This window comes from Astatotilapia calliptera, chromosome 7 (assembly GCF_964374335.1).
Source record: "Astatotilapia calliptera chromosome 7, fAstCal68.1, whole genome shotgun sequence".
NCBI classification, from domain to species: Eukaryota; Metazoa; Chordata; class Actinopteri; order Cichliformes; family Cichlidae; genus Astatotilapia; species Astatotilapia calliptera.
This window is the reverse complement of record NC_137428.1, coordinates 46,294,003-46,311,139: the sequence shown is the minus strand read 5'-3', so window position 1 is coordinate 46,311,139 and position 17,137 is coordinate 46,294,003. Positions and strand designations below refer to the sequence as shown.

The 17,137-nt window shown below is 39.8% G+C and overlaps 1 protein-coding gene across 2 annotated transcripts in view; it reads right to left on the bottom strand.

The window, feature by feature from the left end:
• Window positions 1-17,137, bottom strand: part of LOC113026344 (alpha-1,3-mannosyl-glycoprotein 4-beta-N-acetylglucosaminyltransferase C) — a 117,410-nt gene that overhangs the window by 84,185 nt on the left and 16,088 nt on the right. For both annotated transcript variants that reach the window (XM_026175017.2, XM_080304571.1), the window contains exon 2: window positions 317-387. The gene's annotated coding sequence lies outside the window, so the exon portion shown is untranslated. The remainder of the gene's footprint in view (window positions 1-316; window positions 388-17,137) is intronic.

Sequence of the window (17,137 nt, the reverse complement as noted above, 5' to 3'; positions counted from 1 at the left end):
CTTGGGAAGCTTTGTTAATTCTTTGTTTAATATATATAATCAACTTCCTTTTATTTTTCCAAAGTTGTAAATGGCTTCTTCACTTCCAACACTTCATGAGCTATAAAAATGCACAGAAATGAACTTGTTTGTCCAGTGCATGTGTTGTAGTAAATATTTGCTTTCATGCTGGCAGTTTCATGTCAAGTGCCATGCTATGATTTAATGATTGCTATGTAATCCTGATCGATACTGCCTCAACAAATGAGCTGAGGTTCAGAAGGACAGTAAAGGGTGAAGGAACATTCCAATCATAAATCAGACCAGAAGCACTTACTTTCACTGTGTATCCTATGGGCCATTATTGGTGGGTGTGCTCACACATCATAGTGGCAGGGGTCTTCCAGGCTAAAAAGGAATAAAAAAAAACAAAGGACTATTAAATCACAGTGTGAGACCAAGCTCCAAGCAACATACACACTTTAACACCGTGGTATAAGGACTGTGAAGCTAGGTTAGGACCCACAAAGAAGGATGGCGAGAGGAGAAGGAGAGAAAGGGAACGCGACATTGATTTTCACCCTCTGAAGTGCCACTTCATCATTCTGTGAGACACACTGTATCGATCCCCTGCCTTTAGTTTGTTTGTAATTTTGGAGGCTCAAAACTGTTCACAAAGATAGATCCTCTTATATGCCACTTGCCTCCAAGATGAAGAATGGAGGGATCAAAGGATGTGTGGGGATGACCTCATTTTACAAAGTGCTTCTCACTCACTTGGTTTTTGTGGCCCAAGAATTAAGGTGGTTACTGTTTCTACAGTACTCTTCCTTCCTTTTTCCATCTAAAACATAATTTATATAGACATTACATATATATTTTTGCAATATTAGGAGTATTTTTATTTACACATTACATTGTATCAGTTTAAATCGCTGGGATACAAACATGTCATATTTTGGCGAAAATCAGTTTCAAATCCAAATTTGTGTGATTTCTGTTGATCTGATGTTTTTCTTTAAGGGCTGGGATTACTGTCAGGGAGAATGAAATGAGCGCAGTACCTTCAGAATTATACAAAATGCTACTGTCTTTAAGAGGGACCTCTCTGACAGATCAGTTTTTGTAACTGCCTGAAAGCTTTAAAGGTGCTATGTGTATTTTATTTTGTAGCTTCAATCACTGCTAACTAATGAGCTACTTGTTAGCATGTCCCTGGGACCATCAGTTGAGCCTAATCTCTCTGCAAGGTAAGATAATGTGAGATTTTTAATGTAAAATGCACAAGTAATTTAATAGGCATCTTTTCCACTGTTCTGAGTGAAAATTATATAACCTTTGAACACTTGCATTTGTCACTTAACAGCTTTTGTCCTGAGGCGTGTTTGTAAAAAGTAAATTACAATTACAAATTACAATTAATGGTGTTTTATTCTTCTGTGGCATTAATATCTACAGTCAGGGTATAAAGGATGCAACTGTGAACCAATCAGACCTCAGAAATGTTTAATTCCATGGCAATATACTAAAACACAGTTTTATATATTTTAAAATGTAACAATCTCTACCCTTGTGATGTCTTGTAAGTCAGAAATTTGTGAGCTGTCCCTGTTAGGTTGTTATTATTTCTCCACCTGTTAGTACAAGTTGTTAGCAAGGTCTCCGTAGTCCGTTCCTGTTAGAAAGTTTGGATCTTTAACGGGTGCATTGCCATTATTTAGGGTCTTTTGACTTTACATATGTAAGGTGTCTAAAATTTACTTATGCTCTGGTTTGGAGATATAAAATTTAAACTGAACTGAACCAAATGATAAATAGAGGCTTGACTGTTTTTAGCTAAGGTATGTGGGATGGATTAAGCAAGCTTCAGTGCAAAAAATCATATTCTCATCGAGTGAGCAGAGAAGGATTTTACTCCCAACATTGTGCTGGCACAAAGCATATTTACTGCACCTTTCTACTGTGACCTCCATAGCTTCCAGAAAAACTCCTGAGAGACAACCACCCACATACAGTCCTACCTTAGCAACTCATCTGCACTTTATAATACCCCCAACCCACTGCCCTTTATTCAGAGCAACAGAACGATAGCACCTCAGAATACCTTCAGAAATACCAAGGGAATACTTGAAGGTTATCATTTTCAGGAAAATATCCTTTAGCGAGGGTTTCATGAGCAAAACAAATTAAAACACATACACCTACACATGCAAAAAAGACATGTTCCATGTCTTACATTGCTATTATTACTGTGATATTGTTACACACTGGTGTAACAAATACACAGATACACAAAACATATTTCTAGCAGTCAGCATGCTAGAACTTTTGTTTTATGGTAAGTGGATGTTGTCTAAATGTAGGCACAGGAATGCGCTTATTAGCAATATGCATTCAGCAGCCACTTTGTACACCTGCTCAACTGCTTGTTAATGCAATTGCCTAGTCTTGAAGGAGTTCCCAGAGATGCACTTGTTGGCCCTTTTGCCTTCACCCTGCAGCCCATCCAATCCCAAACCATCTCGATTGGGTTTAGGTCAGGTGACTGTGGAGGCCAGGCCATCTGGTGCTGCACTCCATCACTCTCCTTCTTGGTCAAACAGCCTTTACACAGCCTGGAGGTGTGTTTGGAGTCATTATTCTCTTGACAAATAAATGATGGTCCAACTAAACGCAAACTGGATGCGATGGCATGTTGCTGCAGAAGCTGTGGTAGCCATGCCGGCTCAGTGTGCCTTCAATTTTGAATAAATCCCCAACAGTGTCACCAGCAAAGCATCCCCACACCAACCCACCTCCTGCTCCCTGCTTCACGGTGGGAACCATGAATGTTGAGACCATCCGTTCACCTTTTCTGCGTCACACAAAGACACAGCAGGTGGAACCAAAGATCTTAATTAGACTAATCAGACCAAAGAACAGATTTCCACTGGTCCAATGTTCATCCCTTGTGTTTCTTGGCCCAAACAAATCTCTTCTGATTATGCACTTTTGCACAACACAACCGATGGTTCCAACCCCTTTAACCCTTGTGTGGTGTTCGTATTTTTGTTACTCAGCCAGTGTTCATGGGTCTGGTGGACCCGCTAGAGTTTTGGCTTTCCAAATTAACACTATCAAACAATTTTATGTTAAATTACTCAACAGATGTTTACTTCATCCCAATTACAAGACATATGAACAGCAAACATGGTTAATTTTTTCCCTTTACCTTTGTTAGATCACATTTATGAATTAATGTGCTTCTCGTTTTTCTTTTATATAAAATGTTATAAATAAATCAGTTATAATCAAGTGGAGTGAGTGGAAAGACACAACACATTTACACGTGAAAAAATAATTAATTGTTTAATTTTTCTTTTGAAAAAAACTGAACACGGGTCTCACAGACCCGAACACCATACAAGGGTTAAGAAGGCAAGAAATTCCACAAACACCCTAACAAGGCACACCTGTGAAATTAAAACCATTTCAGGCGACTACATCATGAAGCTAATTGAGAGAAAGCCAAGGGTTTGCAGTGCTGTCAAAAAAGCAAAGGGTGACTACGTTCAGGAATCTAAAATATAAGACATATTTAGTTATTATTAGAGTTATTTATTAATTTTTTCTTTGCTACATTATTCCATATATCTTACTTGATATATTTCACATCTTCAGTTTGTATCTACAATGTAGAAAGAAATACAAATAAAAAAGAGGAGATAGATAGTTATGAACACAACAGAACAGCCTTATGTGAAGAAAAATATCACAACCAGTTCTTTTAAAAAAAAGCTTTTAAAAGATCTCACCGGACCAGAATCAGTATTGTTAAACCTACATCATAACAACGAACTACATAACTAGAATTATATATTTGCAACCTTTTTAAAAGTTAAATCTGCCTGCTTTCATCCTTATGTGCACACATTCAGTTATAGATGGGTGTGTGCATGGTGATTGGTTGCAAAAATTAGCTGCAGATTCTTGAGATTAAGTAGCACATGCTTTAGAGGTACTGTTTAAACAGAAGAAAACCAGTCCATCTGGTGAGTTCTTTTGTGCAGCATTCTCTTTTCTGTATTTCTAGAGGCAGCATTTTCCTTGCGACTGAATCAACATACTGTCTCAAATTATAAACTGTGATGTCGGATCTTATGGGGGCTATCTTGCATTTTTGGAGCAAGAGCCCACTCACTTACCTGCTGGATGTGACTGCGACACACCCAGCTTTTTAATGATTGACTGCTGATAGTTTTATGCAATTGACAGCTTCTTAAATCATGACAAATATAACATTGACACTAGATTTAAAAACACAAAAATCTTAACATACTATAGTTTATACAGCATTAAAATCATTCCGTAGCTCTTACAGTTAATGTGTTAAGCTACATGTCTGTGAAGGTTCTCAGTCATCCAGGTCATCGTAGTCAAAGGAGCTTGCAAAGAAAAGCGTCTGGACTTCTTTAAGTTGCTTGAAGACGTTTCACCTCTCATCCGAGAAGCTTCTTCAGTTCTAAGGTCAAATGGTGGAGAGTCCCAGATATAAACCTAGTGGGAGTAACCCCCCACAGAGGGACAAAAGGACCCCCTGATGATCCTCTAATCGCCTGAGCCAAGGTGTGAAACTGGGTGTGGGTCCCAATCAGCCAGAGTTTCGGGTGTGTGCAAAAAAAAGCGTCTGGACTGACCTCAGGAATTCGCATGATAAGGTGGGGCCAGGTTTCACAATGAACACACCCGAAACTCTGGCTGATTGGGACCCACACCCAGTTTCACACCTTGGCTCAGGCGATTAGAGGATCATCAGGGGGTCCTTTTGTCCCTCTGTGGGGGGTTACTCCCACTAGGTTTATATCTGGGACTCTCCACCATTTGACCTTAGAACTGAAGAAGCTTCTTGGATGAGAGGTGAAACGTCTTCAAGCAACTTAAAGAAGTCCAGACGCTTTTCTTTGCAAGCTCCTTTGTGTTAAGCTACAGTTAAGCTAGCAGTTAGCACATGCACTGTGTAAGAAAACATTTGTTAGTTTAGTTAATAGTTTAATTACTTATATAGCACATTTAATTACAACAGGAGCGTTGACCAAAGTGCTGTACAAGAATACAACATACATAATAAAACAACTTAGAGTATTAAAAGCAAACACCAAATATGAATTAACAAATAACTCTCATGCTGTATTAAAAGCCAGTAAATAAAAATGCGTTTTAAGATAAGATTTAAAAAGATTGACAGTATGAGCCTGTCTGATGTGTAGGGGTAAATTATTCCACAGCTTAGGCGCTACGACTGCAAATGCTCGATCACCTCTGTGAACCAGCCTCGACCTTGGTACAGCTAAAAGCAAAAGATCACTTGATCTAAGAGATCTAAGGGGGGTATAAGTCTGCAAGAGGTCAGACAAATACCCGGGAGCCTGTCCATTCAGAGCTTTGTAAGTCAACAATACAATTTTAAAATTAATTCTGAAGCGGACAGGGAGCCAATGAAGGGAGGCAAGTACCGGGGAAATGTGTTCACATCTTTTAGTACGTGTCAGAAGACGAGCTGCAGCATTCTGGACCAACTGCAGCCTTGCCAGGCAGGTCTGGCTGACTCCAGCATATAAGGAGTTACAATAGTCCAGCTGGGATATAATGAAAGCATGAATCGCTCGTTCAAAGTTTTTAAAAGATAAAAATGATCTCACCTTAGATAAAAGCCTCAGTTTGAAGAAAGACCGCTGTACGACTGAGCTAATTTGTTTTTCAAAGGTGAAATTGCTGTCAAATATAACCCCCAAATTTTTGGCATGTGATTTGACAAAAGGCTCAAGACTGTGCAGGTTAAAATTAGAAGTGTTGGGATTGCCGCTTGGTCCAAATATTATCACTTCGGTTTTGTTCTCATTGAAGTTAAGGAAATTAGAGGCCATCCAGGATTTAACTTCACCGAGACACTGAAGTAAGGGTTCTAGTGAGGCAGGACTGTTTCCCTTCAATTGAAGATAGATCTGAGTATCGTCGGCATATGAATGAAAACAAATGTTATATTTTCTAAAAATTAGACCTAAAGGCAGCATATAAATGGAGAACAATATTGGCCCCAGTATAGATCCCTGGGGAACACCACAAGTAAGGGGAGCTGAGGAAGAGATAAAATCACCAAAGCTCACAGAGAAGGTCCTGTCAGACAGGTATGACCTGAACCACTCTAATGGGGTGCCCTTTACGCCACAATGCTCCAACCGTGAGATTAAAATGCTGTGATCAACAGTATCGAAGTCAGAGGTCAGATCTAAAAGCAGAAGCACAGCTGAGTCACCTGAGTCAGTGGCTAATAAAAGATCATTAAGAACTTTTAAAAGTGCAGTTTCTGTGCTATGAAGAGTTTTAAAACCAGACTGAAACCTCTCAAGAACATTGTGTCCATTTAGAAAAGATTGCAGCTGAACAAACACAATCTTTTCCAAAATGTTCGACAGGAAGGGGAGCTTTGAAATAGGCCTGAAGTTAGTGAGGACGGAGGAGTCAGGATTAGGTTTTTTAAGTACAGGCTGTACAACAGCATGTTTAAAACAGGCTGGCACAACACCTGAGCTAAGGCTGCTATTAAAAATAGCTAAAATGTCAGAACTGACAACCTTAAAAATCTTTTTTAGAAGATGTGTTGGAATAATGTCATTTGGACACGATGAGGTCTTTGTGCCACTACATACTTCCTCCACCTGATCAAGACACACAGGCTCAAACTGATCAAAAACAGCAGAGCAGGTGATTATTTTAGACACGTCATGTGAAGGCAGGGCGATCATAGATCGAAGCTGTTTTATCTTATTGATAAAAAACTGCAAGAACCTTTCACAGGTGTGTGAGGAAATATTAACACAAGAAGCTGGGGAAATATTCAGGGCAGAGTCAATAATTGAAAAAAGAACCCGAGAATTATTGGAGCTATTCTCAATAACATTAGAAAGAAACCTTGACTTTTCTGCTTTAACAATGTCCTGATACCTGTACAGACTGTCTCTCAACATGAGAAAGGACACCTGCAGCCCATCTTTTTTCCACTTACGTTCAGCCTTCCTGCACTCTCGTCTGGCTGAACGAGTGGCCTTATTTATCTATGGGTCTGGTCGTGGTTTCGAGTTTATAGTTTTAAAAGGAGCGTAAAAAGATTTGTGTGTGCGTAAAAAAGATTTGTGTGTGGACTTAGAAACCCCTGCAAGCTACAAGTACGAATTTTGACCCTATTTTTCTTCCTTTCATCTGATTGGTCAATGTCATGTCAATCACAAATGTAACAATCCAATCAGAGAACAGATGGGTTTGGCTCCAAAACACTTGCAAACTCCAAAGCACATGCAAACTCCAAAACACATGCAAATTCCAAAACACATGCAAAGTCAAAACACTTGCAAACTAAAAAACACATGCAAACTCCAAAACACGTACAAACTCCAAAACACTTGCAAAATCCAAAACACTTGCAAACTAAAAAACACATGCAAACTCCAAAACATGTACAAACTCCAAAACACTTGCAAACTCCAAAACACTTGCAAACTCAAAAACACATGCAAATTCCAAAACACAACGGAAGTGCTCCAGGACGCTAGAGGCAGTGTTGAGCTTTTGTTACCTAGTAACTACACAAGCCAGGAAGTACCAATGACCGGATTTGGGGTTTGCAGCCTTAAAGGCCGCATTTTAAGGCCGATTACGTCACAGCGACAAGAGAAGGCTTTCCCAATTCAAAGGCTGCTCGAAATGCGGCCCTCAAATGCGTCCTTAATTTCCCTGAATTTTAAGGATGGGTCAGTGTAGCCTTCATGGCCCAACATATCCCAGACTTCATAGTGCGGTGGTGGTGTGGATAATTTTGCCGAAAAAAAAACGGTGGAAGCGGAGCGGAGGAAGAGTAAACTTTCAGAAGTAAGTACTGAATATTATGTCACTTATTTATGCGCAAATATTTTTTTAATGAAGAACATTAAACCATTCTTGTTGGCCACATGTCGGGAAAGTTATGTGACATTAGCGATGTCTGTACTTTCAGAATTAACTTGGTTTTAAAGCCTTTACTTCAAAAAATATATATATAGTCGACCTTAATCTTACAGAGATTGTGATGATTTTGTGGATAATTAAAGTCAGTCATATATCCACAAACACAACAAGCTGAAAGTCAGTGATGCTGCTCGGTTTGCAGTCCTGAATATCACGGCACAAGCAGGATCCACTGCACTGTTAATGTTAGCTATGTTATATTGGTGCCTCTGTTCGGTGGTGTCGAGCCAAACAGACTTTAACATGTGTTTGAACGAGCTGACGGTTCACTCGTTAAGCTGAAAGAAAAATGCTTTAATCACAGGGGTCACACATGTGTCCACTGTACCATCTGGGAACTCTTCTTGTTTCTTAATAACACAAACACTAAATCCTCCTTCTTTTGTGCTGTTTTGTAGCAGTGTGTACACCTGAGACTGTCACCTGTCTGTCTGTCCTGCACTCGCTCTCTTTTTCTTTCTCTCTGATTGTGTAATAAAAGTATGAACATGTGCTTATAAGTTACACTTGTGTTTGAATCCTGCAGCTTATCACACATTTGATTTCCATGTGTGACACCTGCAAGTGTCCAGAGTGAGGACAGACTGAGGGACACACTGCTGCACATCATCTGTGAGGCTTTGCACCCCTGATGATCCACCAGGACAAACTCAACAGTGTGTGAGGAACAGGAGGAGGAAGAGCCAGCAGCAGCTGACAGATGGAGAGAATAGACAGACTGTTCCCTGTTTGTGAAGGACTGCTAGAAAAGTTTAAAATAACTAATTGTCTGTCCTGAATCAGTCTTATTAGGTAATGTTCAAATAATTTGATCATCCCAGTGTTTTCAGTGTGGGAGAAAGTACTCAGGGCCTTCAAGTTACACACTATGAAAGGCAGCAACAAGTGTAATGTTTAGAAACCTAAAGTATGTATCAGCAGCAGAATGGAGCTAAAAATAAATGTTTGTTTCAGTTCTATGAAGCTTTGAGTATTTTGGATTAGTAGTACTGCTGTGTTTGTTGCATCATATTGCTGTAATTGTTTATATGCTTTATATATTCTGAGGTAAGTTGATCTATAGTGTTACATCATATTCTATAAGGATGTTATGTGTTTGTATACTTTCTGCCCAGTTTGACCCATTTAGCAGAAGCTAGCCTGTTTAAGGCTCTGATATCTATTCTGTATGACTTAAAGCAGTTATGACATGGTCTGATTTTCTCACCCAATAAAGGAATATTTCATATATCAGTCTACTCTTCATTTTATCAGAAACAGTTATCACAGCTTGTACATTTTCTTTTAATAAATATATGTAAGCAATGAGCCAAATTTAGTAATGCCAACATACTGAAGGAACAACATTTGTCTCTTATATATGATACACCTATATATGCACTGTCAAAGATACTTGTCTTTGAGTGAAGATTTAAGGTGATAAGACATATAAATAACTGCAACTTGAATCTGTACTGAAGCTCAGTATTTGACACAGAGTTCATGTTCACTGCTGTAATAGCTAATAATGATTAATATAATAACTATAATATTGGCCATATTATATTTACATTATCAAAGTGATATGACTTTAGTCTCATGAACAACATTAGCTAATTGTTATTTACTAACTAATCTTGAAATAACTGTTCAGTACAGAAATGAAGCCCAAAAATCATGTTTTACTGTCCTGTGGTCTCAGCCTCAGATACTTATCAAATCACACAAAGCTCTTGTAGAAACAAACAAACAAATGAACAAAATATGTTCTCCCTCATTTCTGTCAAACCAAGTTGTATGACATGTTTCCAGCGGTTAGTATCATGGTTGCTAGGCAACCTGGGAAGCGCGACGGAGACTAGACCGTTCCATACAGACAAACTTGCCGTTTATTTTGCAATTCGAGCTCAACACTGCCCCTAGCGTCCTGGAGCACTTCCGTTGTGTTTTGGAATTTGCATGTGTTTTTGAGTTTGCAAGTGTTTTTGAGTTTGCAAGTGTTTTGGATTTTGCAAGTGTTTTGGATTTTGTACGTGTTTTGGAGTTTGCATGTGTTTTTGAGTTTGCAAGTGTTTTGGATTTTGCAAGTGTTTTGGAGTTTGTACGTGTTTTGGAGTTTGCATGTGTTTTTTAGTTTGCAAGTGTTTTGACTTTGCATGTGTTTTGGAATTTGCATGTGTTTTGGAGTTTGCATGTGCTTTGGAGTTTGCAAGTGTTTTGGAGTTTGTACGTGCTTTGTCTCTAGGGGCCACCGTAGGAATAAATGCCCTTTTACATGCCAACCCAGCGTTTTCCTTCATCACCACGAAGGAAAACAGTCTGTGGTCGTCAGAGTTTGGTGATTTTTGTGTCACAGGTCTACTACGTGTTTAATACAGGGACTTCCACAGCCTTTTCAACAGCGCTGCGGACCGCGGGGTGGGGGCGGGCAGTGTTTTGGAAATGACAGTCTTCATTACAAAGCTTTCTTCGTTATGAATTAGCATACATGTTTTTATTGAACATTTGAGGAACCAGCAAAAAAAACAGAAACTCTTGTAGAGGACATAAAGTCAGAGATAGAAAAGACAAGGAGCAGGTGCATCTAGTACAGGTAGAGCTGCTGCAAAAACCCACAGAGCTCAGCAGCCAGCGCAACAAATTCTGGATCCTTTGCTTTTAGTTAGCAGTTAGCATTAGCAGCACATCCTGCGTCCAATGTGAAAGGACTTTTATGCTGTGCACTGTGACTCACAGCAATGGTCCTGGGTCAGCCCTGACTTTGTGTTAAACTAATCCTAAAGTAATAATGGTATTTCTAACCACTGATATACCACAACTTTTTCCTTTCAACAGCTACTGAAAGTTAGGGGACCTAGCTGCTATCGGATATTTATATCCGATTGTTCAGTCTGACGTCACTAGCCGTGTCTGGGTCTAAACTCCGCTGCAGGTCCATATATCAAACGATCACTATGGCATTACTGAGAGTTGAAAAACTGTCTAAAGTCTTTCATCTTTAATAAAATGATCAGCGTTCTGCTCTACCAGGTGTAACAATTGAGTTTAACATCCAGGCATCCATGAAAACGGAATTTATGACATTTAACGGAGTTAGAAGTTAGCAGGAAGTTAGCTCGCTAGCTTCTATCTAAATACAACATAGCATGTCCTGACTGCGGGGTTTTGGAAACAAATTAAAACGTACAGCTCTGCTATCACTTCCAGCATAAATTAAGACAGAAAACTAAACAGCAGTGACGTTTGTAGGGTTACTGAAGTTGGGCTAGCTGGTATTTAATGATGTGCTACGTGACCGCTAGCGACACAGCTATGTTAGCATAATATAAACAAGCTAACTTTTTTTCCACTCGATAAAAGTTAACGTGAGTGTTCTCGGTGGTCAGGAACAAATGTAATCGCATGGCAGGATGCTGTAAAAGGACCAAACTTCAGCCAGGAGAACAACTGAGATAATCCATCCACAATACGAGGTTAGTCATTCATATACTGCTGCATGGGCTGGTCTGTAGCTACATCCTAAGGTTTTAAAAACTGAGCTTAAATAAATGATTAGTGGTAATAAAAGCCGAGGGAGGTCAACAGTGATCACTGACTGTTTTAGGAGCTTTTTGAGATCAAATAGAAGAAAATACATAGCATTAAACATGTTAACAACACAAAAGCCATATTAAACGCAGACTACTTTAGACCCGGAAGTAGGATTCGTCGCGTCATCACTGAACAACCAGATAGAGATCCTCCAGCTTTCAACTGTATCACCCTTCAAGGAAAAAAAGGGCCCCTCTGACAGCCAAACCCATCTGTTCTCTGATTGGATTGTTACATTTGTGATTGACATGACATTGACCAATCAGATGAAAGGAAGAAAAATAGGGTCAAAATCCATACTTGTAACTTGCAGGGGTTTTTTTTCTAAGTCCACACACAAATCTTTTTTACACATACAAATCTTTTTTACGCACACACAAATCTTTTTTACGCACACACAAATCTTTTTTACGCACACACAAATCTTTTTTACACATACAAATCTTTTTTACGCATACACAAATTCTTTTTACACATACAAATCTTTTTTACACATACAAATCTTTTTTACAAGTACAAAATATTTATGACCACATTTTGAGCCCATAGGAAAAGTTCAGTAAAACAACTGGACTCACCGACTCTCTGCCAAGTTTCCGTTAAAAGCATTAGATCCAGTTCCCGATCGGTAAAGAAGTCCTTAAGAATAAAAGTTTTATTTGCTAGCGATCGTGCATTAACAAGACTTAATCTCAGTGGTACAGGTGGCTCAGCGGCCGATGTGGGTGCCCGACCTATTGGCCGTAGATTCTGAGGGTTTACTCCACCTGAGCGAAGACGGGGGGGACGCTGGCGCGGGGTTATTGTCGTAAGCCCGTCAACAGGTGTCAGGCAGGTGTAAGCCGTGTCCAGAGAGTGCCAGTAGTTGACGTGGTCAAATCCAGTCGGGATAGGGTGAGGTATTTTTCGAAATCGTGTCCAGGTAGCCTTCATTCTCACCAATAAGCCACTGCGTTTCCCACGGCGTCTACGGCGCCCTCTCAGTTGAGGTAGCGCCGGAACGCAACGGATACAAGCTGGAACTCCTGACAGGAGTGGTGGGGAGACGGTTCCCTGATATCCACGATTGCAATAAAGAGTTTTTAACTGAGAGGATCTTATAGCCAGCAGCATTTGACGATCATATACAAACAGAGAGTTAGCATGTTTTAAAACAAAGTAAAAATAAAACACTAGTACAAACAGAATCAGACAGCAAGCCGTACACACTGGCGCCATCTACACTAGTGTGTAGACTAGTCAGCAAGTCTACACACTTGTGTTTCTCTCATCACTGGTACCTTGATGAGGCCCAGAGTTATTGTAAATATTAGAATTATCTGGAAATGAAATGTTGATTTCTGAGATTTTAATATTAGACTGAGGATGATGTAAACAGTTTTACATCCATTACTCACAGAGCACTCTATATCCTGGTAACATATAAAAACAGAAAATAGAAAACTTTAAATAAAATGTTACATTTAAAAGCACATCCGTCAAAGGTTTCAAAGAAGTGTAATTTGTTCTTTCCATTTAACCCTTGTGTGGTGTTCATATTTTTGTTACTCAACCAGTGTTCTTGGGTCTGGTGGACCCGCTAGAGTTTTGGCTTTTCAAATTAACACTATCAAACAATTATATGTTAAATCACTCAAGAGATGTTTACTTCATCCCAATTACAAGCCATATGAACAGCAAACATGGTTTTTCCCTTTACCTTTGTTAGATCACATTTATGAATTAATGTGCTTCTCGTTTTTTTTTTTTATAAAATGTTATTAAAAAAATAAATCAGTTATAATCAAGTGGAGTGAGTGGAAAGACAACACATTTACACGTGAAGCAATATGTTTCACAACTAAATGGGATCAGCTGCTCATCAATGGTGACATTAGGCCCAGAGTTGTAAAACAGGGGGAGGTGGTGCACACACTTATCCAACACTGTCCTGATGGCAGCAAGCTTGTCTCTCTGCCGTCGAGCTGGTCTGTCGTCTCGGTTATCAAAATGGATAATCCTGGAAATTTTGTGGAAGTTTTCCAGAGACATTGATGCACGGAAAGTTTCTTGCCGGTTTCTGCATCCCACAGGGATTCTGTGGATTCCCCTTTGGACCTGAAAACTCCTGCGAGGATAAGAACCCCAAAGTAGGCCTTTGGGATTCTTAGATGGATTTGGTCCATCTCCTTCCACCTCTCTCCAAAAACACATCTTCCTTCTAGATTACTGCAATCCAGAATCATTTTCTGGATGGAATCTGGGATGAAAAGCTCAAATGAAGACTTGATGTCCTGCACATGAGTAACTGTCAGCCGTGTTGGCCCTGGCTTATCACAGTAGCAGCTCTGCAGGGTGGCTCATTTCTTGGGCAAGAAGACCATTCAATTTCACCAGTTATTGACATCCATATTTCTTCACTTACTGTCTGGTGGGCTTGTTCTGGTCCTGGAGCTGGCTGCAGATGCGGTACTCGTCTTCGTTTTGTTACTAAATGGTGCTCAACCTCATCCTCTTCTTCAAAGTCACTGTCAGACTCTGAATTTTCAGAAATGTGAAATATTCTGAAACCTCTTTGTCAACATCATCATCCGAAGCACCTCTCTCTTCCAAAAATCAATTGGATGGCCCTCGCAGCAGATAATCTTTTGCCATCTTGATCAGTTGTGATAAAGAACCACACTGGCAAAGTCTTATTTATAGTATTATGCCCCTAATTTGCAGGTGGGACAGGGTATGAGAAAATAAAATTTGGATCCCTAAAGAAAGAGGGTAAAATGTGCGGGAATGTAAGAGCAGACGGTGTTGATAGTTGAATTTTCAACAATGTTGCAACTTTGTGCGGAGCAGGAGGAGAAGAAAACACTATCAGCAGCACCAGAAAGGAGGAAGACAGAGTGTGGGAACACAGGACCTTCACTTTCAACACTTTTATTAGACCTGGGTCCAGTGGACCCGAACACCTTGTATGTAATGTAAATGCGTGGGGGAAGGTACAGTATGAGGTCATTGAAAATTAGTTCGGATTTATGTTCTATACAGAAAATAAGCCAAAGCCAATGAATTTTAGGTTGAAAAAATAATTAATTGTTTAATTTTTCTTTTGAAAAAAACTGAAAACAGGTCTCACAGACCCGAACACCATACAAGGGTTAACAACAGGACCCAGAGTCCAGATTATTATTAACAGCTACACCCTGGGGGGAAAAATGAGTGAGATAGACCATCGGCACCAAACCGAGCATGGATTCCTGGATTGAGAGGTTTGCAGAAATGCCCTCCCTTTTTTTTCCATCATAGACTTCCTGTACTAAATGATCTGTTGACCCAGTGAGGCAGATATCGTGTCAGAAAAATCAGGAGAACTGAAACTCATTGCAGGTACCAAGCAGGACTCAAAGTAAAATCTTCTTTTTTAGAGCCCCAGCGTAGGCTCAGTTGAGAAGAAGGACAAATCGCATTATGAACAGTGTGGTAGCAACCTTTCATTTGTGTAATGCTAGAAGTACTGAACATTGTTACATCATCACAGAGGCTCTGGAGTTTTGCCAAATTATGTTGTTCCCTCCTGCAGAAAATAGTAGATTTAAAATATCTATTATACTCCCTGGTTACTTTGGCATGAATGCTTCTTAATTACTTTATGGTAAATAACACACTATTAGCAAAACACAGTGTGAAATAATTTCATATTAAAGCTTTTTGGCACATACACATGAAGAATTTTTTTACCCTATACTTTTTACCTCTTGTTTTATTTATTTATTTGTTTATGCTGTCAAAAAAAAAAAATCTACATATCATTTTATGTATTGCCAGTTTCACCCACAGTACATAATATGTTAGCTTAGTATATGTACTATTTTTTTAAATCAATTAACTATGGAGTTACTGCAAATTTACACCAATATTACAACAAATAAATGTATTTAGTACTTTTGTCTCTTGTCACTGGGTGGTACTCAGGTCTGAATCTGAGAGGAGCTCCTACAATCAGAAAGAGAAAACCATCACAAACTGTAGAACATCTCACAGACTTCAGGTTCTGTAGCTCTGCGCTTCCTTTTTTTCAGTCTGCAGTTCTACTGACATGCTCACACAGCTGTTTTTAGATATGTAATAATATTCTTCTGGACAGCAGCTGAAAAAAAGTCCAGCCTGTTGCTCTTGCAGTGTAATACTACTAATAAAAATACAGTAACAGTAGCGTAAGCCAGTGACTGTGTAGGCCTGCAGATTTTTCTCTGCTTCACATATAAATCAATGCAGTGCCTCATCTTTGGCTGCCTGCTACAGGTCTGAACATCCTTCAGTATATTGTAGTTAGATATACAACGTTAATATCTAAACTACATCACTGACTTTTAATTAACATTTAAGCACATCAGAGATTTCTTTGGGGCGATCGTGGCTCAAGAGTTGGGCGTTCGCCTTGTAATCGGAAGGTTGCCGGTTCGAGCCCCGGCTTGGACAGTCTCGGTCGTTGTGTCCTTGGGCAAGACACTTCACCCGTTGCCTACTGGTGGTGGTCAGAGGGCCCGGTGGCGCCAGTGTCCGGCAGCCTCGCCTCTGTCAGTGCGCCCCAGGGTGGCTGTGGCTACAATGTAGCTTGCCATCACCAGTGTGTGAATGGGTGGATGACTGGATATGTAAAGCGCTTTGGGGTCCTTAGGGACTAGTAAAGCGCTATATAAATACAGGCCATTTACCATTCTTTAGTCAAGGTAAATTCATTAATGTAGACAGATTAGCTTCCAAACATCAGCTTCCTCCCAATAGCTGACTGGTCATCTTAGCTAACTAGCCAATAATGTTAATTACTGATTAGGCTAGATATCACACATTTACCTAATGAAAAACTGTGACGATCCCTTAAATCCCTTATATTGATTTGTCCGGTTTAGTGCGGAATACCTCAGTCTGTCAGTTTGAAGCCCACAGTGGTGGTTATGGAAAGTAAACACTGGACCTCCTTTCAGTGGCCCTACTCTATCTGCAATTCCTGAACAGGGATATGCAAGTTTCTCCGTAACTGCAACTGCTAATCAAAGCTGTCATCATGACATTTCACAGCATAATGTTAACAATTAAAATCAAATCAGAAAAAGTGACCCAGTTAACCCAAATCAGCATGATGAGCACAATTAACAATGGCAGAAAGCATCTTTGGGAAACCTTCTTTTCTTTTAAGTTGATCCAAGTCTCATCCACTAGCATGGAGATAGCGGGTTTACGACCTATACTGCACCCAAACACCAGGGGGCGACATTTTGGCTTCACTTTGGGGCTGCCGTTGGGCAGTCCATGTTTTCTGCAGTCATGTAAGGATAAGTGTCACTTTCACATATCTCTGAGAGGCCATGCACATACTGACAGGAACACGGCTTAAAGAATTTCACTGTAACAAGCGCTCATCTTCACAGTTACTAGCAGTACAATGACTGACAGCATCAACATTCTGGATGGAGGTCATCTATGTGAACAGAGCACTGCATCCTCCAGATGCTCTTGCCATATTTGTTGCCTACAGGCAGTCAAGTATTTCTTCATTTCCTTACTCCCCAGGTTTTTA